Source organism: Zonotrichia albicollis, chromosome 1, assembly GCF_047830755.1.
Source record: "Zonotrichia albicollis isolate bZonAlb1 chromosome 1, bZonAlb1.hap1, whole genome shotgun sequence".
Classification (NCBI taxonomy): Eukaryota; Metazoa; Chordata; class Aves; order Passeriformes; family Passerellidae; genus Zonotrichia; species Zonotrichia albicollis.
The window spans coordinates 144,317,221-144,342,608 of record NC_133819.1 but is presented as its reverse complement, the minus strand read 5'-3'; the positions used below and the strand labels follow the sequence as shown (position 1 = coordinate 144,342,608).

At 40.4% G+C, this 25,388-nt stretch overlaps 1 long non-coding RNA gene across 10 annotated transcripts in view; it reads right to left on the bottom strand.

Moving 5' to 3' along the window:
• Nucleotides 1-18,716, bottom strand: part of LOC141731406 (uncharacterized) — an 82,251-nt gene extending 63,535 nt beyond the window's left edge. For 4 of the 10 annotated variants that reach the window (XR_012583498.1, XR_012583491.1, XR_012583496.1 and 1 more), the window contains exons 1-2: nt 18,476-18,713; nt 16,817-16,958 (exon numbers count right to left, since the gene is read on the bottom strand). This is a non-coding gene — a long non-coding RNA (uncharacterized LOC141731406). Of the gene's footprint in view, nt 1-9,833; nt 10,323-10,457; nt 16,364-16,816; nt 16,959-18,475 lie in introns of those variants that run through there. The other 6 variants (XR_012583499.1, XR_012583494.1, XR_012583490.1 and 3 more) reach the window with 6 other exon arrangements.
• Nucleotides 18,717-25,388: the final 6,672 nt, after the last annotated feature.

Sequence of the window (25,388 nt, the reverse complement as noted above, 5' to 3'; positions counted from 1 at the left end):
GATTTAAAACTACTAAACCAGGGGATTTTCCTGTGCAGGTAATGAAGAAAACTTGATATTTCAACTTCTGAATTATTTTTTACATTGTCAATTCTGTAAGTCTGTCACATATCAAGCCTAAAAACTCATGTTTATTAGGCACTGATGTTAGGACAAAAAACTGGGAGAAATTTATAGAATGGAAAAGTCACAAAAAATCTTAGCAGAAAATAGTCCTTTTCTCTCTCAGATCAGACATGAAGAGTTTTAATAGTAGCCTTACACACTGGAAACTCTTCTTTAGTGTTATGTTATATCTTCTGCTGTGTTTTGTCTTCAATGAGCATTTAGAAAAATTAGATTTGACTGAAAATATTCCAGTGTCTTTTAATGGCACAGTGAAGAATGTCCATATCACTGATTTTTGGAACTTAATTATACTATTTGGCTACTCTCCTTTCTGAGTATTTGAGGAGTACAGGGTATAAGTAAATCTGTCAGGATTGCCCAGGTTGTGGCAATGGCAGTTTTCCCAAGGCATCACTGTCTACCTTGTCCTTCTTTCCCTTCAAATTGGTATTTTTCCTGGAATTCTTAGCCACTAGACAGACCATTAAATGGTAGTTAAAAACAAGTCAAATTTCTGTCTAAAACCTGAATAATTCTCATAAAAGTTCAGAAATTCTCTGGTAATTTTAATATATCAATATTTTTGTCCAAATCAAGCTAGAGGAAGACAGGAAATGGAATGAATTATGGTGCAATATCACTTCAGCACCACTTAGACATTTGCATAACCATAAAAGCTTTTTTGGAGGAGATTCTGGAAATCACCTGTCCAACCTTCTGCTTGAAGTAGGAGTGTCACCAGCACCAGAGCAGGTCAGTGGTGGCTTAGTATCTAAGACCGGAAAAACTCTATTGACAGAAGTATCATTTAATCTGAGATAATCAATAGGAAATGAAGTTTGGGCACATTGTACTTCAGTTTTGTTCCTTTGGTAGGCTTTATCTTCCACGATTGAAAGGTCCTAGAAAGTGAAAAGATTCAATTCATCGAGAATGATCATTCTAAATGGGACAATGGGAACTCAAACTCAAAAAATTGATCTTAAGCTGAGCAGCAAGAAGAAAAATAGTGCCCTGTCCAAATGTTTCAATTTTCTTGACAAACAGATGTCCCTTGCAGATTTTTTTAAAAATTATGTTTTCTAATGAAACTATTTTCCATGCACTGAATTCTGCACTGCCATGACTAAAAGGCCAGCATTACTGCTGAACAATGTTGTTCAAAATTAAAATGGTGAGGTACATCAATCTTAACACAGATTGACTAAAAAAGTCTGGGCAAGGAAACATTAAAAAATAAATCAGGTGAACAACTAACATACTGAAAGTCAGCAAACAGTCAAGGACAAAAGACTACTACTCAGGCACATTTAACTGATCAGGATGATCATCTGGTTTTTTTATATGCAGTAAAATACAGTGGGAAACTTCCTTGGATGTACATGAATGTTGGCAGGACCTTTTTAGGCCAGATAGCTCAAGTTTATCTCTCTTTACACTTCTGCTTGCTAGCTGAACTGCGGTGTCCCACAGTTTCCTATGCAGAGTTGTTTTAGATCCTTGTCATGTAATGTGAGAAGTGAAAACCCCATCACCTGACCCAAACACCTTGTGTGAGTCCTTCAGGTTGAGTACATGATGACACTTGGTTGCGGAATGCGTGTGCAGAAGAACCCTCCCCTTGTCCTTCACTTCGCTTCCCCACTCCCCCTTTCATGATATATTAGTCATTGAATCATGAGTGAGAGATATTTCCAATTTGTGGTGGTTCAGTCATCTAGCACCAAGGGAAATGTGAAAATAATTCCAGTTTCCAGCACCTGTGGCTTCAAAACCACATTGCAAGTTGTTGAATAGTATTCTCTCTCTCTCTCTCTCTGTCTCTCTCTCTCTCTCTCTCTCTCTCTCTCTGTCTCTCTCTCTCTCTCTGTATGTCTCTTTTTGGACAAGGTTACAAACTAATGAGTGTGAGACTGCCAGCAAAAGTGCTGACACAATCTTCACATTTCATGGGCTAATGAGGTAGAAAATAATTGTTTGATGACATAAATTAATTAGTAGTCACCAAATTCTGAAAACAGACACTATATATTCCTATGATTTAATCAGGCCAGGGTGACCTCTAAGCATTTATTTTTTTGAAATTACAGGGTGAAAAACACGGGAAAGCCAAACCACTGGCAGAGCTTTGAAGCATTTTTTCCATTAGTATAATTGGCTGAGTTTATCAGGGCAGGCTGAGAAGGAGCTGACAAACAGAGCTACCTCTCTGCATGCAGCCAGCACTTCATCCTGCACTTCATCCTGTGTTGCACCAGAGGCTGCAGCTTCTCAGTGTGGCAGAGTGAGCTGCATGTCACCTTCCGTGTCACCCCAGCAGTGTCACTGTGCAGCTGAGTCTGCAAACATATCTGTGATGTTTGGAATGAGACAGCTCAGGCTGCAGCTCTGACTCTGCTGGTGGAAGGAGTGAGTAGAGGGAAGGACAGCACAAGGACCTGCAGGAAGCCTAGACCCCCAGATATTTATGTTCCTGTTCTCAGGTCACTTATGATGTATCTACTATAGTTATTTGCCATCTGGGAGAGGAAATGGAATACTGCTTGCCCTAGAGGGATGTAACAGAGATAAAATTCATAATAACAAGTCCATGTAATTGCTTAGGTTTCTAGAAAGAGCTTTGGAATTGAGAATGTCATGCAGAAATCTTTACCTTGATCAAAATTCACAGTCAGCTTCCACCCTTTCAGTTTTCCCTAGTGACCTATTTTACTTTATGTACAATGCATTCCTGCCAGCCCAAGTCAGATACAACTCACTGTTAGCAGAGGATGATTCAGCCTTGTGCCATTTATAGTTTTCTGTAGCAGGCTGAGTTTGAATCCTGTACCTGCCACCTGGTTGTTTTCTTGTATTTGGGGATAAATGCACTACTCACACCTAAAGCTAGCTAAAATAACTGTGCATGACAGCCATAACTTTCTTTAGATACAAAAATTCGTTGAATATTGGTGTGGGGAAAAGGTACAGCAGGACCAGTGCATGCTCAGCTCCTGAAAAAAGCTTCAGATGGAAGCCTCTTGCAGGGAAAAGATTGGAACATAATTTCTTTGCATGTGGGTGTAACCCTTCTATTATGGCTCCAGGATGGACCAAGAGGTCTGTGAGAATGAACAAGAAAGAGCTATGTTTGAAGTGCCAGTTTTAATGTCAGGTGAAGACTGAGTTCACCTGGTAGAGTTTTGTGGTGAAATATTCTTCTGGTATTAAAAGATGTGTTGAAAATATACAGATGTTTACAGCTTTGATGTATTAGTCTGCACCATCAAGTTTCAGCATATCTTAAATGCTCCAGAACACAAGAGGGATAAAAATACTGACAGATATAATATCTTAGAATATTTGTTTGTCTGTTCATTTGTTTGTTTGTTTTTGAAGCTGGTATTCAGTGGAGCAGAAGCTGTAAACCTGTAAACCTGGCCTTTACAAACCTGTAAAGTGTTGGAAGATGAGCTTAACTTAACCATTTTCCTGAACAGGCTTCTTGGAGCTTTTAAAAGCCATTGATTTTGCTGTTGCTTTCTTGATGAAAAAATTCTTTCCTCACAGCATGTACAAGGAGTGTGTTCTGCAGGGAACAAATTTGATCTTTGTGTGTCACCCAGCATTCCCTCAGCTGCTCCTTAAAGCCCTTCTCTCACTCACCGTAGTGGGACTGTTCACTGCACTGAGCCCTGTTGGATCTGGACACTGAGCTGTGCATTGTCCACCCCAGTGGAGGAATGGGGACTCTCACAGGTGTTTCAGTGCGGGCATGTTTAATATTTCAGATAATTTCTAATTAAAAATTGATGTCTGTGGGCATTGCTAGGATCTTGGAAGAAAATCCTCCCTGCCTTCACGCTGATTTGCATAACAATGCTCACAACAGCCTGAGGGTGTAATTTTGCTTTTCAGGCTTTGCATTCCCCATTCCCTCCACAATTACATGGAAACTCATTTTCCTTTTTGTTCTTTTGTGGTCTTACCACCTAGTGCAATGAGTAAAACTTGCTGGCTGGAGAGCTCTGAAACGTTGCTGAAATCAATAGTTCTGAGCATCACCAGTGGCAGCTCTGATGTTGAGGGGGATACACTGTGTTCTGTCACTCAAGGAAAGGGAAGGAAGATAAAGGGGCTGCTGGTAGCAACTGATGGAAGCCCATGGGCATGTTGCAGGGAGGAAGTGTGTTGTTCTGCAGGTTCATTTATACCCTGAAGCATGAAATGCCATTTCCAAGAGCAGTTCTGTGAAGCCATGTGTCTCTCCCCTTTCACTTGGGAGGGACCTATGTCCTTCTGACCTTGACAAGGCACAGGAAATCCTTGGAGCCAAGGGTCTGACTGACACACCTTCCTCTTCTTCCTCCCTTGTTTTGGAGGGTAGACAAGTGGCAAAGATTGTGCAGCTTGGTCTCTCCCCTTCTGGTTAATCCTTGCTGGTTTGTGCTCACATCTCCCAGCACCTTGAATCCAGAGGTCTGAGTTACTGGCTGAGGGAATTAATGTTGTTCAGTCTGCAGAAGAGAAGGCTTTGAGGAGACGTTACAGAACCTTCCAGTTCCTAAAGGGGTTTTACAAGAATGCTGAAGATATTTCACAAGACCATGCAGTGGTAGGACAAGGGAGAATGGCTTTAAGATGAAAGGGGGTAAAGTTAGATAGACTTGAGGAAGAAATCCTTTACTGTGTGGGTGGGGAGGCAGTGGAACAAGCTGCCCAGGGAAACTGTTGATGTCCCATCCCTGAAGCTGTTCAAGACCAGACTCTGAGCAGGCTGGTCTAGAGGAAGGTTCCCCACCCATGATAGGGGAGGTTTGGAGTGAGATGATCTATCCATTCTCTTCCAACCAATCCAAACCAATCTATGATTCTATGACATGACTCTTTTTAGCATTGTTTCATTAATTCCCTTATGGCCTTCACTTCCCTAGGGAACAGACAAGGGCTAAGTGATCCTGCTGGGAGCACATTTACCAGCTCAGCCCTAGAGCTGCAAACAGGACTGTGTACATGTCAAACCAAGTGTTCAGTGTTTTCCTGGGTGGGCAGATGGAGTTGAAAGAGGGAGAACAAGTTTGGTGTCATACACCATAACTAGCTGGTTAGATGCAGGCATGTCTCCACTGCTGTCCACACAGCTGAAAGGAAGCAATGCACTGCAAGGCTGCAAGGAATAAAAGCATGGGCTGCCTGGTGAGTGCTCTGTCTGTAAATGCACATTCAACAGTGCCAGTATGCTGTTAGCATACACTGATATCCCTTCCTGCTCAGTTTTGCTGCTGCTTGGTTTCCTGTCTTATCACCAAATGATAATAGAAAATTTTCAAGAGTAATTAAAGATTTCATGTACCTCCCTCCCTATTAGGTCTGATGTAAGTTCTCATCTGATAACCTGTTATTCCTCTAATATAAAGACATGTTTTATTTCTAGAGGAGTTCTAAGAATCAAAATGATGTTTTGGTCACCACTTTCAGAAATGAAGATGTGTTGGGAAGCCACAATACATTCTTGGCAAGCCTTTATTTTTCCTAGCTTGATCCTAAACACTTAGGTGGTTTACTACTCTACAGCAGAGAACAGACAAATCTCACAATTTACATTTGAGGTCCACTGAGCTGCTGCCCTCCATCACTGCAGCAGCTCTGTCTTCAACAATGGGACTTGGGGATGCCTTTTTTGTGTGACCCCCACCTGCCAGACGCTGCTGAGAACACAGTCATCCAGCTTAATGTCAGAGGTTTGTGGTGCTGTGCTCTGCACCAGCTGAGGGCTGTGATATTAGAAAGATTTTGAAATGGAAGCTTCTCACCTCTTCTTCTCCCCAACACATGGCCCTAGGTGCCATGAGTGCATTGCTTGTTGTGTGACTCAATACTGGAAGCTTTGTACTTAAAGGCTGATGGATCTGCTCCTGCAACCCTAAAAATTTAACTCAGTTCAATAACACCCTTAGTTTTAACCTCTGATGGGAGCTGAGGAGGAGTGTATTCCCACTGCTACTGCCGGCAGAGTTCTAGAGCTCCTGTGGGACTTAACACAGCCCATGCACTCTCCCTCTGTCTTGGTTTCTTCATCCACTGAACAGAAATACTTACACTTTTACATCTCTGAGAAGCATCAAGAGTAAAAGTGTGCAAAATACTGAGGTCTTCATCTTATGGGAGGTTATAGTGGGATGGTGTAGTGGATAACTTTTTCTTTGAAAATATTGTCTCAAGCCCTTCTCCTCTAATTTGCATTGCTGTATGAAAAGTGACAATTTCTTTACCTTTTCCACAGTTTTCATCAGCCAGTTTAATGAAAAAGTACCTTTTCTGTGGCAGCTCTGTTACTTTCATCCTTGCTTGTCCATGGTGTTGATGTTTTAGGGTCTCACACGTGCATCTCACATTTACTTTTCCCAGAGAAGTGGGGAAACCCTTTTCAGTCTTTAGAAGTGTATATACAAACTCTATTGAGATGATCTAGAATTTACTCTCCTCCATCTGTGCAAGACCCAGAGGTGAATTTAAAAGGATATCAACTGTATTAACCATCTGGCTGATGAAGACTTCATTCACCAAAACATTTTATTCTTCTCCATTTCTGCCTGAGAACATGAAACTGATTCTCTCTCTGGGCAGAAAGGAAGGTTTTTATTTGAAGGCCTGTTTTTTTCCTTCAGCAAAAATTATTTTTCCATTGGAAGGCAAGTATTTCTCTTCTATCTCAGTAAAAGCGTCTTCAGTTTTTCAATAGCCTTCATTAAGTTCATTTTTCCAGTCATCCATTTAACCATGCGTTTATTTTTCTCATGATACCCCATTGTCTTTTCATAGCTGCTGTCTTGGCATGCAAAGTCTAACATAAAGCTTTTTATTGATTTGCTTCCCTCAGTGCATCAGGTGACATCTTAGGCTAACCAGATTTCTCCTATTTTGCATTTCATCTGTGTCAGCAAAAAACCCCAAACAACCTTCCTACAACACGCACGACTGTACTCCCAGCTCTGTTCTTTGATAATGCACATTTTCCATCTCATGTGTAATTTATTGCATCTTGTTTTGGAAAAGCTGCCACTGAGCCACAGAAGTTAAGGAGAGAGGGAGAAGGTCTTTTGATTAATGGAGTAGACTGGGGATACAGGAGATTCGGGTTCTGTCCTTTGCCTATATTTTCTAGTGTGACCTTTGGCAGGTCACTGTTTGGGACAGAGAATGTGCAATTTGTGATCTGTTTGTATGGTGCTTATTTCAATAGACCTGTGGCCTCAGCTAAGTCCCATTACGGTAAAATAACCAAAAAACAGTCCAAGAATGCAGCTAATTAAAGGCCTGAGCAATAGTACTGCCACAAGAAAATATACAACTGTATATTTTTAGGCAGGGATTAAATGCTGCTAAATGTTAATCTGAAGCCTCACTTCCTTCAAGGACAGTGCTGTTTCACTCAGCAGAGAGGAAAGGGAAGTCTGACATTTATCAGACAGAAGATCAGCCCCCTGGATCCTGTAAGCAGGAGCAGACTGGTGTGTTTTTGCTGCTTTCTGTAGGATGCAATCAGTTCCACTCCATTGTAAGACAAATGGTTTATGGTGTTAACTGGCATTAACTGGAGGCGGGGCTGTTCTAAAACAAAGAGCTCTCTTTCACAAAATAGAGAGACCAAAATTAAAAATAAAATTAAAAAAAAAAGAACAAGGTCTCTAAAGCTGGTTTTTTTTTCTTGCCCTGAAGGCAGGAAAAATAAAAAAAATCCACCATTTTTTCCCCTCAAATGTTATCAAGGATAAGAACCAAGGCTAGACATAAATATTCACTGGGCATTTAGCTACGACAGCAGAGGCAGAGTGGTGTCAGCTTAGCTTGATTTGAAAAAGGGATGTGAACTGTGTCTTCTCTAGCTGAAGTGAGTGCCCAAAGCACTGGCCTGTCATTTAACATCAATCTCTTCTTCTCCTTTCTCACTTTTCCTCCTCCACCTGAACTTAACTTATGAAACAGTTTGGCTTAACCCCAGACACTTCTGAGACTGAATCTACCTGGCTGCACTCCCCCAGGATGAGGAAGGCCTCTGCTCTTGGCATAAGGATGTCCATGTTGTGCCTCACTCTTTATTAAACCCTGGTCAGCCCCTGCGTCAAATGGTGACAACTATGAAACCTTCTCGCTCTAACTATTACTGTCAATGGAGACTGCATGGGCATAGAAAAATTCTTTGGCTAATTAGAGATTGAGACATTTCACTCTTCAGTTGGAGATGGTCGTGATGAAGTTTATGTATGTTTTTATCAGATGTGAAGTACCTTATCTCCCCAACTATATGCTTCTGTATGTTTTCTTGAATATGAATATAAAATGTGCAGTTCTTACTCTGAAACACCTGTTCAAATTATATGTGACACAGTAGGGCAATAACTGGAAATAAGAAGTTTTGAGAGACAGGTTTTTTGCTCCTGCTATATTTCACTTTCAATCAAAAAAGTCCTCAAACTGGAAGCCCACAGTAGAAACAATCAGGAAAAGGAAAGTTAGATTGAGGAACAGGAGGCATGTGAGGAAAATACCAGCCACTGGCAAAGCTACCAAAAGACTACAGGATGGTTGAGCTCTAATAAGACTGTTATGTGACAGTACCTGATTTTCAGTATCTGATTGGGGTAGGAGTGTGATAGTGAAGCCACAGGCATCAGTATCAAGAGGTGGCATTTGACACATACAGAAGGTGATTAGTGTGCACAAAGGCCATTCATGTTTTGGTGTTGTGGTAGAAATCAATGATCCCAACCAGTTATTTTGCCTAGAAGGGAAACATCTCTATCCAGAGATGAGGGTCTGAGATGCCTGGTAAGAGGACGTAGCAATTCCCCATCTTAGCAACCTGCCTCATTAATTTGGCACTATTATCTCAGCGAGCAGAGCTGTGTCCTGGACTCACCTGTGGTTAGGACCCAACACTAAAGTGTGTCTGTGAAAGCAGAGCACCCAATAGAGGTTTGACATGGCCAGCCTTGGGGTGAGTTCCTTCTGCCCTGTATGCTGTGAATAAAGCTGTACCTCTGACTCTGGAATGTCTTAGTTCATCTAAACCCATTTTCCAAACACATCTTCCAGTGATTCTTTTGTGGTAGTCATGTTGATAGGCCATTTGTCTCACTCCACAAAGAAAGGAATCTATTCGACCTCTGGAGACCTGCTCTCCTGCAGTTCTGTTCTGTGGTCAAGCCAGTTCCTGTGACTTTAACACGTATTTTGCAGTACCGGTTTGAGATGGGTCTAATTTATCAATAAATATCACAGCTACAAAAGAAGCAGTGGATTAAGTGTTCTGGCACTACCAACAGAGAGGTGAGACTACGTGTTTTAGTCTCTCATGTCCTGTGCTATGAGCAAATCCCTTTCGGTCTCTAAGAAGGGAAGAGCTGTGCCTTGCTCAACAGTGACACCGCCTGCCTAGGGAAAGGAGCAGCCCTGGGATGGATGGTGGAGACTGGGAGGGGAACAGCCTGTTGTGGAAAGGAGGACAGGTTCTAGACGAGGCAAGGATCAAAGCTGCTGAAAGTATAAACGTGCCAATGAGACAAGACAATTTTATACACATGTCAATTGTGCTATAGAAGACCAGGACATTCCCCGAGCATTTTCTCACTGAGTCTTCCAAAGAGCTGCTGATCTCCCACAGTGAGCACTAGTTTTGGTCTTAAGACTTCTGAAATCTTCAGGGAAGTCATTGGTGCATTTAAAGCCATGGCTAGGATTAACGTAAGTGTAAATTGATCTGTCATGGACAAGGCCTCCCATGAGAAAAAGACAGTGGGAGAAGGCTTGGGTAACCAAACACCTCAGTTAATTGAGTGACAAATGAGGGGTATGTGGAGACTAGCAAACAGAGCACATAAATAAAATTAGTCACTAATTTTACTGATCACTAAGGGGATCAGTCAAGGGAACTTAATCAGATATTCAATAAATAAGTTATCAGGCTTTAAACCTATACAATTGTCTCAGTGCACTTGCATTTCCCACTATCTAAAGTGAAACCCATTTGACCAAGAATAGTTACCACCAAGTCAGCTGCCTAAATTCAGTGGAGAGAAATGACTGCTTCTGCAGCATGGTTAATTTAATATGTAATTTGATATGAAAAACAATTCAGGTCATATGACTAATTCCCTAGAAATTTCCTTTTCTTTCCTTTGACTACCAGGAGAGCTTAGTGGGACCAGTGCAGATTCAGATTGGATTCAGCAGATCTGTAGAGAAAAAAAAAATTGGGTGCTGAGTTCCCTAAGCCCCCATTCATATATGCTGCAAAGGCCATACAGCACGTGGCCCTTTTCTGGCTCTGTTGTTTGAACAACAATTTGCAGTTGGAGAACACTTGCAGACAGAATCCTCTGGTTTTGTTTTGGCTGAAAGAAACACAGATCATGGTTCTGAGGCCACTCTGCACTGCTAAACCAAAGGGCAGCAGCTAGGAGCAATTGGAAAATTCATATTGAAAGTACATTGCTGCTGTAAACTAAAATGCTGAGGTCTTGAAGATGCCATATCACCTTGCCTTGTGATCAGAGCTTATTTCTGGACCTGCCATCTGACTGATTGATTGTGTTGGTCCCTGATCTGAATGTGCTTTGGGCAAGTATTTCTGTGTTTGCTCACTAGATGCTCATTGATTGGAAGAAGGAAGAGAAATTTCATAAGAATACCTCAAACAAACACAGGAAGGAAGTCAATGTCAATAAAGTGTGGTGTGTTTCACTACTTTTTGGTATGGAAACTTCTCTGGAAACACTAAGAAAAGGAATTCAGATAGGACAAAATAATTCAGCATAGAAAGCATTTTGTTCATTTTCAAAAGTTCTTCAACCTGCTAAAGCTTTCTAGGTACAACTGAAGTAACCATAACAATGAATTTTGTTTTTGTAGGCCAAATTTCTTTTTGTTATCATCTTTATACTTCTCTGTAAATTCATCAGTCTGACAAAATATTACATTGATGGAGCTTTGTCCCTTTCAACAGTTCTTGGCTCTGTGATTAAGTAGAACAGAGATGTGCATTTCATTTCTTTCCTAACAAATGTGGTGAACTTTTTAATACATGGATGTGACTCAAGCCCTGCGCACAGTCCAAACACAAGAGTTCATTGCAAGGTCCTTCACTTTCACACAGTCCTGTTGCAATTGTTTTGCCCTCACATGACTGCAGACCTTGTAGGAACACATCAGTGTTGCTACCAAAGAAGGCTTCAAACTGGGGCAGATCTGCTCTTGCTTTTTTAGGAATATGAAAGAGGTCAATGCCCTTTGGGTTATGAGTCCAGTCTCTTGCTATTGCAAGCTGTCACACTGTATGTCTTTGCTAAAGTGCTTTTCAAAGCACTCAGATCAAGATCAAGCATAAGTTCTTTGTACTGGCTGACATATAACAATTCTCTGAGGTCATTGTGGTAGAGAAATGACCAATGGAGTTGACCATTAGCACTTTGAAGAAAAACACTAATTAATGGCTATTACATTCCAGTTCTTCTTAGCTCATCAGAAAATGAGTCTTGGAGAAGAATGCCTGATGGTAACAGGATTCTTTATAAAGAGAAGTCACCTTGGAGAAGAGAAGCAAAGATAAAAATAACACAGTGTTTCATTTCACAGTATGTCTTGATCCTGACTGAAGGGTCAGCTGTGCCAGAGGAATAGGAAACAAGAGGACCATACAGTGTCCAACAGGACAGATTTGAAGACAGTTGCTTTTACTGTCTCCGTTCTGCCAGTGCATGCAATGAGTGTTCCCAAGTACAAAGAGGTCCAGGAAACTTAGGCAGCTTTCTTATCTCCCTGATAAGTTCTGGCACTCCCCCCATTACAGATGATTTCCTTGCAGACTTTTGAACATATTAAACAAAAGAGAAATGCAGCTGGTCTAGCTCCAGCAAATGCACTGACACAGGATCTTCCTCTCACTCATTGGGATATCCTGTTGGTAGTAGCCGTCAGTCAGATGTTACTAAATTCAAGTCACAGTCCAGTGAAAAACAATTACAAACATTTAATACATGACACTTCACTCAGTGTCCTCAAGCATTACAGCTGTGCACACATTGAAACGGAGACTGATGATGTTTTTGGAGAAAGCCAATGTCCTGGCAGAAAGATGAAGCACCAACTGTTTATGATTCTGAAGTCAACTATACATTACAGTCCATTCAGCCTTTAGGGTTGCCTAGTGGAATCATTCTTTTAGCAAAGTCATATTTTCCCCTCACAAAGAAAGATAAAATAAAAGGCCTTCAATGCTACCAGAGCTTCCCTATAAACCATGACAATTTTTGCACACTGCAACACAGAATTAGACCCAGAGCTGAACAAACTGTTCTGAGCAGCCAGCATATTCACTAGATTTATGACATATCTGCACTGAGAGCTACAAGTCTCAGTGAAAACACAGGAAATATTTTTCAGGGAATAAGGATGAAGCTGAGAAAGGAAGTTTTACTCCTGATTTTTTGCCTTGAAAAATCTGCCATCTAACTCTAGTCTCTTTTTCTGTTAGAAATAACAATTAGTCTTTACATCAAAGACTAATTGCCTACACTTTAGGCATACAGCTTGCTTAGTAAATGGAATTAGCGAGAGGAGCTATAGGCCTGTTTATTTCAATCACCTACATGATCTTTTTATTCTGTTGATGTTACTTTTTGGGAATGTTCCTCTACTAAACAGGAAAGTCTGCCTAAATTTCTGGATGTGTTTGTTTTTCTTTAAAAATAAGGTCGAAGCTCTTAAAAACGTTTATTTGAAGATAAGACCCTCTCTAGGGAATGGCAGAACAATCAAAACCTTTTTCATTCTCTCTTCCACTAAAACACCACATTTGAGCTAGCTGCATTATCTTCAGGTTTTAAAAAGCCCAAGTTCCTTCCTGACTAAGGTAGAAACACATAAAATACAGGGACCAAGATTTATTGGCTATTTACAGACTACTTTACATTCCATTTTCTCCTGGCAAATCCAGGCAGAGTGATTGTGTTGGCATGTACATGCAAGGCCTTGTTTGCGAAGGGTATGGCCACATATTCCCATGCAGCTGCATTGTTGGTTGGTTTATTGGTGCCCTGCCTGTACATTTCCCCTGGCTGTACCACAGTTGACTGATGAAAAATATCCCAATACACCCCTGGACCCTCAGCTTGCTCTTGTCCTGACTCAGGTGGAAACTCTTTTGGAAACTTTTCAGAAAATTAAGTGTTCTGAAGTTATTTCCTGGCAATGTTCAACTGTTCAAATTTATCACTTCCAACCAAAAAGCTAAAACCTCTGACAGAAAATGAGGTAGAAAATTTGAAAGGCTGCATTTTTATGATGTCCTATCATATTTGAAATAAATTGATGATTTCCTGGAAGCTGCTGATCTTGCAGATCGTTTTCCCCTGGAAATTTCTTTCTTCAGAAAGCTTTCCATTGGCCCCAAAGCAGGAAGTTCAATGTTCCTTTCATATACAACAGTATTTCCTTTATGTACATTTACATTTGCATTTCTCTGCCTCCCTGTCCATCTGATAGAAAAGTACCAAACAAGTACCTTAGTCATTAGATAGGCAGTGAAGAAGCCAAAGGATTGGGTTTATCACTAACTTGCTATAAAATTGTGGTTGTCACACGTCTCCCTTCAACCAGGAGATGTTTATTTACACCTTGAGGTCTTCAGCACAGCACCTTTCCTTTGTTGCCCACTGGGTTCATAGAATCAGAGACAATCCTGAGCTGGAAGGAGCCCACAAGGATCACCTGGTTCTGCACAGGATGACCCCAAGGATCACATTATGTTCCTGAAAGAATTGTCCAAGTGCCTCATGAATTTTCTCAGGCTTGGTGCTGTGACCATTTTCCTGGGGATTCTGTTCCAGGGCCCAACCATCTCCAGGGCTTCTGACCTGTAGGTGTGGACTGAGGACTTGCTGTGGCCTCTCACCACCACTGTCCCACAAAAAACTATATTTATTTTGATTGATCTCTTCCCAGTGTTCTTCTTCTGGCAGGTCTTGGCTCTCAGATCATTCTGATTTAAACTTATAATATTTAGATTATAAACTTTTTTCTTCATTTTACCTCATTTTGACCAGTAAGCACATCAGTCTGACAACTGTATGTTGGTGTTTGTGGAGTACAGGATTGTCACACTGGTGCCCCCTTTGTGCACACAGCGGCTCCCACATGCAATAAGGGCTGGAAAAGTACAAGGAGAGGGAGTGCTCCCGGGACCAATGGGACCACAGGAGTGTCCTCATTCCCTTACAATTCATAACTTTTTCTCCCTTTTGTGGTGTCCCTGCCAACTGGCTATGTTCTCAGTCTTTGTTTCAGCTTTTCTTCATTCAGTTTTCTTCATTCAGCTTCTGTAGGTAAAGGTTTGACAACTTTGCTTCTACTATTGTGCATAAGTGCTCCAGAAACTGTCCCTTTCAGCTGCTCTGAAGCACTGTCTGTAGCACCCATTAAGAAAACGAGCCTGACGTGTGTGCTGCCAGCTTCCAGGCAGCCTCTGCACAAAGCAGGGGATTCTGTTACCCCTGAGAAATCACGTTTCAGTCTGAGAACTTCTCAGAGCCCATCTCACAACCTCTCTTGACCTTGGTTGTATGCAGCAAATGCACTGAGTGGTGATGGCAAAGGGCAAGCAAGGCTGTGAGCAGTAGAACTAATGCAGCCCAACTCCCTGCTGGTTTGTGCTGCCTGGCTGTTGCCTCTGACACTAAGCAAAGTCTGAACTCAGATCTTAGCAGTTCCCCACTGCTAGGGCAGTCACAACATTGCTTTTCTGAGCATAATCCGGTGTCTAATAAAGCCTGAATTAACAGAACAGCCTGCTTCTCAGTTGGGTGCACATAAGCTGCATCTACACTAATAAATTAAACAATACTTGGGAATGTTCCCAAGCACTGGAATTTGACCAACTATGCTGTTAAATTGTGAGAATATTGACTGGCATAGTTTTGACCAGACAAAACTAGCACTCTTTTAAACAATTCCCAGGAACTGTTTAGGAGTTAGAAGAGGGCAAGGTCCACCAAAAGAGGCACTTGGACACAGTCATCCTCTTTGGGAGGGTAAGAGAGTTTAATAGTATGCAAACTGTGTGTTCAGTGCCAATTGGCTTCAGGAGCAGAGAACAATATGAGGCATGATTAATTCACCACAGTAGATGTAGCCACGGTGTATTTTTGCTCCACCCAGTTTCTGATTTTCATAACACTTGTGGGAATATAATGTGTTTGAAATTACCCTGCTTTTGTTACATTGGATTCAACTGACTGGTAGAGAGATGTGCACCTGCATCCACAAGCACGTCTCCACCAACACACACACACACACAGACACTTAAATATCTGCTTGCATATGCTTCTCTGCATCTGCATACTTAACTGTGTATTTACAGAATGGATTTACAGAATTGTGCATGTCATTTTCTTTTTACTTACAGACTCACAAAATCTTACCGCAGCTCCCTACAGATATGTGGTTGAGAAACAATTTCCCAATTCACAAGGGCAGTGGCTGACAGCATTTCAAGGGGAAGATCTATCCTTTTCTACAGTAGATTTATTTCCTAGGATCTGCAGGACTTTTCCATTTAAAACATTCAAGTCAGCCCAGGCAGTGCTGAGATGCCCTTTGACTAGTTGTGCGATGTTAGAGTCTTGTCTGGAGAGCCATAGATGTGCAGGGTTTTGGGCTAATTGTCATGTCAGGCACCCTGGTGGATCTGAATGCCTGGCCTGAGTGGTGCAGAGCCCTGTACATCCCTGTGCAAAGAACTCTGCACTGACAAGTGGTTCACCAGCAGCCAGAAGGAGCCCAGAGCAATGCCATATGCCTCTTTTCAGCTGTTCAGGTTCATGCAAGGCTGCAAAAATAACAGGGCAAGATTTGCAGACTTGAAATCAGGCATTAATACCATGCCCATAAAAAAAGCAGAAACTTCATGTCCCAGTGAGCTTCCAACGGGATAAGTGAGCTAAACCCATTGAAACACTTTGGGCTCCTTTACCATGACTAGACCTTTCTGTGTTCTAGCTGTATCAGGAGCTCCTTTGAGAATCCTGTCACACTGATTCAGTTTGGAGGTCACAAGCTCATGCTTGGTTTTGTTCTGTTCAGTTCTGCCAGGCTCTCTGGAGTACACAGACATGCCAAACACTCCTCAGTCAATTTGTGTGCATATTTCCACTTAGAAAACCCCATATCCATCTGTGGTTTTGGGGGATCCTTGGAGCCAGCATCAGTGATCAGCCTGAACCTAAATGGAAGGAAAGATTTGTGGGATTTGGATTGCTCAAGCCCCACAGGCTGCAGAGAAGATTATGTTCCCAGGTATTTATTGTTAAATGAGCAATAATAACCTGCACTGTGAGTAGAATACAATGAATTCTCTCAGTTACTATTTTTGTAAGCAAATCAGATTTTTTAAGGTGAGTTAATGATGACCTTTCCTCTACAGCACTCAGCCCTGAAGACACCAAGTTGGAAACAGATGGGTAACACACTGGTATTTCACAATATGTTCAGAGAAAAAGCTGCACCCAGAAATTAAAATAAAGCTTTAGGTGCCAAATAGCAGAGAAGTTGTTGTTGTTTTTTTTTTTTTAAGCATATGTTCTCGAAAGCAAGCAGAAGAATTCGGCAGCAGCCTGGAGGGGAGAAACGCCGTCTGTCAGGCAATTCCTCCGACATGCAAAAGCCAGTGAATTACCACATGAGCAGCACAGAGTGAACTTCCAAAGGCCTGCAGCTCCTCAGAGGTTTTGCATATGTCTTGCAGTGCCAAACAGCAGCTCCAGACTCTGGGCAAAACATCTGCACCCTGCCCACACAGGAGGAATGCTGGAGGTGACCTGGAGACAGGCAAATGAAGAAAATTGCTTTCATTCACTTCATTACCAGGAGGTCTAAAAGTCACTGTTCTCCATTTTTCCCTTTAAAATATCATGTTTGGGAGATCTTCTTTTCTTTCTTTTGATTCATCTATGATATAAAGTATTTTTTAACCAACAAATGAAGATTTTTGAACCTTAGTTGCTAAGGTGGGCATGAGCTTGTTTCGCAGAATTCCCTTTTCCCAGTCCTTGGTCAGATATCTGAATTAATCATGAATACTTTGATGTGAATTAATAAACACTGGAATAGGTCTTTATTATTTGTTCTTCTGTTCTTGAATTTTTTATGAAATGCTGTGTAGGCAAGTTTATAATCTTTGCTATCAGGACATGATATGTAATGTAAAATGAAGCAGATGTGTTCAGAGAGGGGAACAACATTTTCTCTTGTTTTCATATATAGTGTTTGAAGAAAGCAGAATACACATTGAAGCTATTTATGCTACTTCAAAGGTCACTATTTTTAAAAGTTGATCAGAAAATAAAAGGAGAAGGAACTAGTTGAGACAAAAATGAGAAACTGGATTTCAAGCACCTTCATGAACCTCAGGTGATCTACATTAATACAAGCAGTTTGTGCAAAAGGGAAAAATGACAGATATGTCTTTTGAACATATCAGCTAAAAAGTGCATAAAGGAACAGTAGCAGTTACAATTTGTCAGAGTTTCTAAAGGTCTCAGAAGAAACTTTGCAGGAGACTTTTAAAAGAATTGAAATAATCATGCATGAGATGTCGAGCTCTTTCATGAATTTGGAACTGTCAAAAAAGCTGGAAACAAAGAATAATGATTTATCTTTTTTTTTTTTTTTTTTCAGTATAGCATTAAGTAAAGCATCAGGGGCCATTGCACTCATGATAGTTGTTAGGTGTACTGGAAATTTGAAAGAAGCAGCATGTAGTGATCAAAGAAGCAGCAAATCTGGAAGGTAATACAAGTATTTACAAAAGTTGTGTCATAAGTCAACACCAAAGACCTTTATAGGAATCTAGCAAAGACAAGTGAATGGTCATTTATGATGACCAAAGAGTTTCTAGGCTTTGGTAAAGGGAAATTTAATTCATTCTAGAAGAAATAATTTGAACTGTTTGCTGTGAGAATCTTACCCATTTGGGAATGAGACTTTTATGACATTAGGAAAAAATTTTGGAGGAGTGACTAAAGAATCTCTACCTCTACAGATATTTCAGCTAAAATATGAGAAACATCCCCTGAAGATTACCTGATCCAAATTCAAAGCCTGGGGAGAGAGAAAATGATCTCCTACGTCCCTTCCTAATAAAATATTATTAGGAAGAGCAATGTAAATATTTATTTTATAAATAGCATCATTCAGAAGAGAAATTCAGTACATTAAGAATTTTACATATATTTCAATACTCTCACACACACATATATATACATATATGTAGAAAATATCTATATCTATGTCTTTATCTGTATCTATATCTATATCATCTATATCTAAAACTTACCTGGAAAGAGGCACAGGCACACACACCTCAGCACACTATTGCTTCATTGTAATCAAGCAATATCTTGTACCTCACATGCAAAAGAACTTTATCCATAACTACCATTTCTTGGAAACATAGCTAGCAGCTCTCCCAACCTGCCCAAAATGTGACAAAACTTAACTGAAGCTCATTTCTGGCCAAAGCATGTTCTGCAGGGTCTGTCCTCACTCACTGCAAGCTCTCTGGTTACATCAGTCTAAACATAGCCGTACCCTACTGAAATGCCTCTGCAGATCACAAGGCAAAGAAAAAACTGGTTCATTTTACCCTCCTTTACCGATGTGGGTTTTCAGAGGAGCAAATTCCCAAATGTACTGACCTGCAGGGTAGTAATGGTGTTACTTGTAACATTATAAACAACATTGATGACATTTTGTTTTGGGGTCTTATCAGGATCTTTTTTTCATGCTACAGTTAGGGGTCAAATTACTAAATCTGTATCTAGAACCATAATTTTGCATGTTAATATTTATTAATGTGCACATATGTGTAGGGATTTCTGTTCTGGGTACATTAGAAGTGCCAGTATGTAATGAGAGACACAGTTCTTGCACTGCTACAGAAAGCAACACAAGCAAACACTTGTACATGCACATTATTAGTTAAATCCTATTCCAAGGTTATTAATACTTCCAGATTTTAAGAAATAAGTCTGCTCATCAGTCAGAGGGGTGTAGGTCAGCAGTTCTATTAACTCTGATGCAGGTCTGCCTATGTTAACTAAGCAGCAGCAGCAGTGTGCACCAGCTGAGCAACCACCTTTTACAAATGTGTTTTCTTACCCTGACCTCAAGCTGTTAGGAAAAGGACTAGTTCTAGATATATTTGTTCCCAGAGTGGGTATTTTTCTATATTCAATTTTCTTTCTCCATTGTTTACACATGCTTTTTTATTTCCCTTTGGAAGGAGAAAGCTTCAGGATTTTGTAAAAACCTCCTTAGTTATTAAGTGTATGGAACCTCATTCCAAAAGCATCACTGAATTTACAGAAACATAGATGAGCCTCATCCCATCTCACCAGTGGGACTAGGAAAACATAAAAGACATTGAGTAAGGCTTCTGTAACTTTCTCTAAATGCATGAAATGCTTCAGATTATTTTGAATGTTGGTAGAAAGATATCAGAAGTATCTTGTTGCCATATGTGTGTTTTAGCATTTTGATGGAACCCTCACTGTGATGTCTGGTGTATAGTGGATCCTTATTGCAGTTGTGCTGAAAGTAGACTGGAGTGGAAGCATCAAACAGCACTCAGGTACAGCCCTCTGGCTCACAGCCACTTGAAACATGAGAAATTAGGAGAAAAAGCAAGGCTGATCCTTCACTAGGTAAGGATTCCATTCCCCAAGCTCTTCATGAGGATAAGTAATGAAGTGTTCACTGCTTTTGACTTGTGAAACAAGGACTGACGCCCTGCTGAAGAAAAGCCCCATGATTATTGCTCTGCTATGCTGGCATCATGCCCTAATCTTTATTTTCTTCCCAGTGTTTTCATTTCTTATCTTCCTGTAGATAGTTAGCAGTTCAAGAACTCTGGAGCATGCTCAGAGCAGGTTTCAGAGGCTACAGATGAGTGAGTGCAGAAAAATCTCCCACAGAAATCACGGGGTTAGAAAGGGTGAGGGCTGTGGCATGGATTTATGGTTTTGAAAAGCACAGGGTAATCTGATTTTCATGGTGTATAGCCCTACCTTTAAATACATTCAATTCAAAGGGTGTTTTCTGGCCATTAGGACTTCATTGTTGTTACTATTGAATCATTAGAATGGCTTCTGGAATCACTTGTCCCAAAATTGCCAACTCCAAAGCAGATCTTTGACATAATTTGCATGTTAGAACAGGTCAGAGGTGATTTCCAGCAGACTGTTTGCATGTAGACATCATATATTGTAATGGACACAAACTCTGTTTCCAGGAGATCTTGGTCCTCTGGAATGGTCCAAGATGTAGCTGTTGAGCGTAGAAATTTATATCCAACCTACATGGTCACCCAATATCTTTGCTCTACTGATTGTTTAAAACAGCACTGAATTAACTTTGAGTGAGGTTCACCCATCTGCATGTCTACCCAAAAAAACCAAAACTCTCCAGAAAGTCACTTAGTATCCTATCTAATCTTTTTCAGAACCATGCTTTCATAGCATCCATCATTTCTTTCCAAATTTCCTCCTAAAGCAGAGAGAACAGGCTGTTAGAGATAGAGGAGGGTTGCTGAGCAGACCTTAGACAAAGCATTACAGGGCTGCTTGCTCTTGGTTTTTATTGGGAAACTTGGGTCCTGGCTCTGAGGCAGCTCACCTCTTCAGCTTCATGCTCCTAATTTCAATCTTTCCCTTCTAGCTGGTTGGAAATGAGAAGTCTGTGATAGTAACTCACCCCAATGACTGCTTTTTGTTTTGTTTTGAAAGCTGAACTGAATTATCTCCTTTTTTTTTTTTTCTTTTTTTTTATTAAATTTTCCAGGAGTTCAGCAGAGGATATACAATTTGGGAACAAGATTTTTTTTCCCCAGTCTTGTTTTCAAGGCAAAACCCCAGTACTCTGAGGCCTGTCTTTTTGTTGGTGGTGCTGGGTTTTTTTGCATGCTCCAAAATGAGAGGACAGCCAGTCCTTAAATCAGAAAATCACCAGTATTCAATATAATGTCATTTTGCATTCACTTGGAATTTAGTACTCTCCAATGACTTATTCCTCAAAGAGGCAGTAGAAGAAACCACAAGTGATTTACTCAATGCTGGTTTATACCTAAAATCTACAGATCCTCCCTAGAGAGTAATCTGTTTTGTTTCAATTTCTGAATAAAAAAAAATAACCCTAACACTTTTTTAATGATCTCCTTCCATTTGGAAAGGAAGTAGTTGTTTCTCATTGCATCAGATTGCCATTTTATTTATGTCAGTCTTGCCCATTTGAAGGTGCCAAATAATTTTCTGAAGCAAACTTGAAGAAAATTTCATTAAACTTTTTCTTTACTTGGATGGGAAAGCAATTGTACAAGGCATATTTGTCAGATTATGTAAAAAGAGGTCCTTTTATTCACTTGAGCAGCATCTTCACAGATGAGGGCACTATTGCTGTGGCTCTTCACAGTCCAAGGACAAAATCACAAAGCAAGTGCCTGCAGAATATTTTTTGAGCATCAAAGTTCAGGTTGCTGGTCTGACAGTACAAGTCTAGTTCCCAATCACGTCTCACTGTACTCCAGCCCTGAACTGTGTTAGGACAGCCTGGAAAATAATTTGTGCAACTCCAAATGCTTCTGATTTACTGTGGTCTGCCAGAAAACTGACAGGACAAGTCAAAGATAAAGAATGGTAACTCAGCTCAGGCATTGTTGCTGTCTTTGAAGAGAAGTCTGCCAAACTATTTCCACTGAAAAAAAGTCCCAATATATAAATGCTTTATTTTTTTATAGGGTGAAAGACCCCGCAACAAACCTTGGAGAAAGAAGTCTCATGCAGACAAGATGAAGAAGTTACAGAAAGAGGAGTCCAGGTGTGGTGCAGACAGACCTGCAGCCAAAGTTCATCCGAAGCTGGAAAAGGAACTGCAAGTTCTAACTCTCCATTTCTACCTCTAGGCATTCATCTTTCAATAGGGTAACCTGAGGAGAGCTTTGTTATTCACCACATCCCTGATGAGATCAGAGGAGCCATCCAATTCCTCTGGGAAAATAAAAGTGAGGAATCCTGGAAAGACCCTTTCAAAGCAGTGCAATATAATGCCTTCCCCCTTTGTCTTCCAAACTGATATTTAAAAAACCCAAAACATTGTTTTGTAAATGGCATAATGTTTTAGAGAGTAGTAGACTTAGAATCAACATCATTTATAGTAGTTCTTAGGTCCATTATGGAGTTTGAGGCATGGATGAGATAAAGTGAGATTATAAATTCCACCCCTGTTAGTTAGTAAGATGTACATTTGTGTCAGTTTCTTTTTTTACTGAAGGAAGAATTTGATTATCCCAAGGATCCTATTGCCTGGCTCCTTCTCTTCCACAAATTCTTTCTTTTGAACTCTCTTTTTTTTCAAATTTGTTTCAAAAGTCATGTTCCACATCACAAAAGAAAGGCTAAATTTATAAAAAAATGTCTATGAGAGACAAATTTTTTCTTGACACTAATATCAATCTAGGTCAGAGCCATGTTTCCACCTCTGCTGACTGGACCATATTAAATGTTTTGACTTTGTTTCTGCATCCTAACTGATAGATCTACTAATGTAAGCAGGAATGCTTTTCATTTCCTGCTTCAAAAGATCTTGTGCTAAAGTATAAAGGGTCCAAACAAGCAAGAGAGTATTTCTTACATACAGAGAAAATGTTGTTTCAGACTCATAGCAGCATCAATACAGACTCCTGGTCATTCTTTTACTACTTAGTTATTCTTTAGTTTGTCTGCTCTTTTTATGCTCTTAGCATTTTGCCATACCGTTGTTTCACTGGCCCCATCAGGCTGCTATATTTGTGAGTAAGAAACTATTAGTGAGATGTGCTAGTGGAAAATGAGTTTAAAGAGTGTGTTCACCCTCCCTGTGTCAGGAAGGGAAGGAAAAGCAGGAAGATGCACCAGGCATAAAGACTTATAATTTCTTTTCTCAAATCGCCATAGAATCACAGTTTTCAAATGAAAATCGCATTATTATTGACATCATCACATGCCTATTCATTTTTGATGATCTGTTAATTCATATCATATAGTCTGACCTCTTCCTTATTAACTAAATTTTTCATTTCACATTCTGTAATGGTTCTCAGCCCATCACTTAAAGAATCAGCCACAGATTATGATGTCAGTAACATTCTTGTGTCCAGAAATCTTCACAGGTGATGTAAAAAATGTACCCAAGTCCTAGAAAGAATTAATTGATTTTAAATAGCATCACACCATTTGACAGGACAGGCTTGAATAAGTGATCTTTCCTGTGAACACATGTGAAGCTTAGGCAAATAAGTTAGAGACAATTTTATGAATCCTAACTTTATGATACCCAAATTCCAAAGGATCTTTCCATTCCTGGACCATACTACAATGCTGTGGTTTCTGTAACCATGTTACACCCATTTTTTAGTTCTGCTTAGAGATATTCCTGGCTTCCAGGGATCAGTGTTTAGGTAAGCTTTTCCTTGAGATTAAAGATGTGTGTTTTATGAAATCTACCTTTCATTGAACTGCCTGTGATATCTTCAGCTGTGATATCTTTCAATTCTAGCAAGCAAGGCCATAGGAAGGCAGGAGACCTGAGAAGTTATTCTGTTCACGTTTCAGTTTCTGTGAAGGAAAAAAACTATAGTTCATTGATCTCCATATGGTTCTTCATATACTCTTTCCTTGTCTTGTCATATATAAGTGTTTCAAAATCACTTCTTATGTAAGATAATCTAACTTTATCTTCTGTAGGCATCTGCTTGTCTCCTTTGTTTGAAAAAGGCTGATGGGAGCACAAAGAATGAGCTTAGACCAGATGATCTTTTTTCAGATGGTTAAAATGAAGTGAAATTCATCTTTCATGTCTAAATACTTCCTTATTCTCTAAATCCAGGTTTCTGTCCCTTTCCTCATTTTTACGGAGTCCACCTCCTGAGCCATTAAAAGACAATTTAATTAATGATACTCATTGTTAGTGCTTAGTCTAGTGTTGCAGTGGGAGGAATTTCATGCAAGAGTTGAAGGAGAAATAGGTTTATGTAAGTGTTTTATCTTCTGTTGATTTTACTTAGCAACTGGTGGGGCTGTGCTTAGTGGAGGTGTTGCATAATTGAACTTGTCCCTGAGACTGTAGCATTCATGGATATGCCTCTGCATCCAAATTATCCAGCAGTGTGGTGGAGACCTTCCCCTGTCCTTTTTTGTTGCAATGTAACTGGATAAGAGGCAGGACTTGGCACATTGGCTTGCTCAGAGCTCAGTTAAATCATTATCCAGCCTGTAATTGAGTGAGGACAATGATGGGAAGTGGTGAAATAAATAAATCCATCATCCAAGAATTTAATGTTTGAGAATCATCCACTAGGAAGGAGTTTTTGACACATGGTGGCATTGCATGTTAAATGTTCTGTGAAGCCTTCTCACCTCAGCTCCTGTCCTTGATAGTGACTGGAGCCTAGAGGGTGCATGGGATGGACCTGTTGGAGAGAAGTCCCCAAGCTCTGTCGTTCCACAAAGATTTTTTTGCCAACTCCTGAAAAACAGTGATAGAGAGAGGCACAACAGAAAGCACTGTGCTAACCAAGAAGTTTCTCTGTTTCAGACTTCATACAGACATGAGCCATGAGCAGCTCTAAGTTTTCTGGATGGTCTCCCTTATTGAGTATTGCTTGGCAAAATGACAAGTGTGCCTGTTCCTGCTTAGGTGAGGAATGCATGCCTGCAATGGTCAGGGATCTGTCACAAATGTCCACAGAAATCACCTTGGGCGCATTCTCAGCAGATGTGAACACTCCAGCTCCAAGCCAACTTTCTAAATTCATTCCAGCTACTAAGATGATGTGCATGATCACTAGAAATAAAGGCAAAGGCAGGAGAGAATGTGAAAACAGAGTATTACAAATTCCAAAAGCAATGGCAGGATCCTTGTCATTTTTTGCTAGCATCTAGGCAGTATGGACACTGGTTAGGATTTGATCTAATGCACATTAATATTGGTGACTATCTTTCCAGTGCCTTTAATTACATTGTTTCTGATCAGAATATAAGATAAAAATCCCATGTCAGGTAATGTGCACCCTTAGAGTGCCTTCCTCCAAAGCAGTTGTCTTGACTGCAAACCCTGCACAAAGAAATTGCTCCCTTGGGCCATAAACAGGGCATAAATGGACAACATATTGGCAGCAGATGTACAGACCTGTGTAAAGCCAGTATCAGTGTGATGTT